Source organism: Oncorhynchus tshawytscha, linkage group LG19 (assembly GCF_018296145.1).
Source record: "Oncorhynchus tshawytscha isolate Ot180627B linkage group LG19, Otsh_v2.0, whole genome shotgun sequence".
In the NCBI taxonomy this organism is placed as follows: domain Eukaryota; kingdom Metazoa; phylum Chordata; class Actinopteri; order Salmoniformes; family Salmonidae; genus Oncorhynchus; species Oncorhynchus tshawytscha.
The window spans coordinates 50511999-50514358 of record NC_056447.1 but is presented as its reverse complement, the minus strand read 5'-3'; positions in this window follow the sequence as shown (position 1 = coordinate 50514358).

Sequence of the window (2360 nt, the reverse complement as noted above, 5' to 3'; positions counted from 1 at the left end):
TCAAATGCCCCCATCGCAGCACTAACAATCAGTGCAGGGAACACATAATCCAGACCCTCCTTCCACCGATCAGAATTGGAAGTGTCAGTCACATACTGCAGATGAAGCACTGGCAAGGAATCGCAGACCTCATCGACGACCTTCCTCAGTAGACGAGATGATCGGATCCCCGCTCTTTCTCCCAGCTCCTCCAATCTGCTCCTGCTCTGCATCAGATGACCCAGCTTGGTACACCCCACGCCTAACAGGCATGAACGTAGGCTAGCTGAACCCAGAACACGGGACTGGATGGCAGTGTTGTGAAAAAGAGGCTCTTCAAAAAGCCACATCCCTGGTGGCGTGCAGGCCTTACGGGACTTGACAAAGACTCTCCAAGCCTGCATAACAGACTCATAAAATGGAGTCAGGCCAGTCAAATCACCCCCTCCAGCTTTAAGAGGAAAAGATGCTTGTCGAAGCCCAAACAGCCCGCTCTCCTCATCAATATGTAGGCTGTTTCGACCCAGCTAGAACAGTCTCTGTACAACAATCTCTGGGCTGCTTGGAGCCTGAAAGCCGTGATCCTAGAGGAAATGTCCACCAGGCCTTGCCCACCCTCGTGCAGTGGCAGGTACAGGGCTGCAGCTTTAATCCAGTGTTGCCCAGACCAGAAGAAATTGACAAGGGTCCTCTGAAGCTCTTGTATCAGACCCTTTGGTGGCTGTAAAATCATTAGTCTGTGCCACAGGGTAGAAGCAGCAAGATTATTAGCTACCAGGACCCGTCCCCTATAAGACAGCTGGGGCAACACCCATTTCCACCTTGACAGTCTGGCACACACTTTCTCCACTACACCCTCCCAGTTCTTTTTTTTGAAAGACATCGGAGCCTAGAAAAACCCCAAAGTCTTCATTCCATCTCTGCCCCACTGAAGCCCCCCTGGTAACCATGGAGTAGACCCCATCTGAAGCTGACCTGCCCACAGCGCTTCACTCTTTCCCCAATTGACTTTAGCTGAGGAGGCCCCCTCATACACCTTTAAAGCGTTTGAGAGAACCTTAACATCCTCACCCCCTGTAATAAAAACTATCACGTCATCTGCATACGCAGACAGTGCTATCGTGGGACCCTTCGTTACACCTGGCACAAAGAAACCAGTAAGCTTCGCTCTTAAAAAACAAAGCATTGGTTCAATCGCCAGACTATATAACTGCCCTGAAATTGGGCATCCCTGCCTGATGCCCCTTTCGACAGGGATGGGGCAACTTAAACCACCACCCACCTTCACCATACACGAGGCTCCAGCATACAGTAAATTCACCCAAGACAGAAAAACATCCCCAAACCCAAAGGCTTTCATTATTTTAAACAAGTACTGGTGGTCCACACGATCAAAAGCCTTCTCCTGATCCAACGAAAGTAAACCCACATTTACATCAGACAGTTTACAAATGTCTAAAACATCTCTTATCAGAAACAAGTTGTCAACAATAGAGCGATCAGGTACACAGTAGGACTGGTCCTTGTGGATCAACAACCCCAGATACTCTTTCAACCTGTTTGAGAGACATTTAGAAACAATTTTATATTCTGCGCACAGCAAAGCAACAGGTCTCCAATTTTTTATGAGAGCCAAATTTTTGGCAACAGTGAAAGCACTGCACGTTGACAGGATACAGGAAGAGAACCCTCATGAAAAGATTCACACATCACTTCATAAAAGTCCTCCCCAATAGACCCCCAAAAGTGCTTATAAAACTCAGATGGTAACCCATCGATGCCAGGGGCTCGGCCTGTTGAGAGCTGCATAACAGCTGTGGACAGCTCCTGCAGTGTAATGTCAGCGTCCAATGCGACTCTCTGCTCAGGTCCCACTTAGGAAGACCATGTAACAACTGTTCAGTACACATAGAGTCACAATCCTCCGCCTTATAAAGGGACGAGTAGAAACCACGGCATGTTGACGCATTTCAATATCATTCGTGGTCACCTTCCCATCAGGGAGACGAAGGCATACCATCTGTTTACGTTGAAATGTCGACTTTCCTAGGTTAAAAAAAGCACTAGGAGCATCCATATCCTTGAGGGAAGCGAAACGAGACCTAATCAAGGCACCCTTCACTCTTTCATGCAGAAACGACCTCAGTTCATGTCTCTTGTCCTGTAAGTTCATGACTAGTCCAGAGTCATTCTGAGTGAGCAGCTTCAATTCAATAGATTTGATGTCCTGTTCAAGGGCCTTGATAGTCTCTTTAAATTCAGTTTGAGACAGAGCAGTATACTGTTGACAAAAACTCGTATTTGGGCCTTCCCAACCTCCCACCATTGTCTCAAGGACTCAAAATTCCCTTTTATACCCCTCCATTTTTCCCAAAACAACA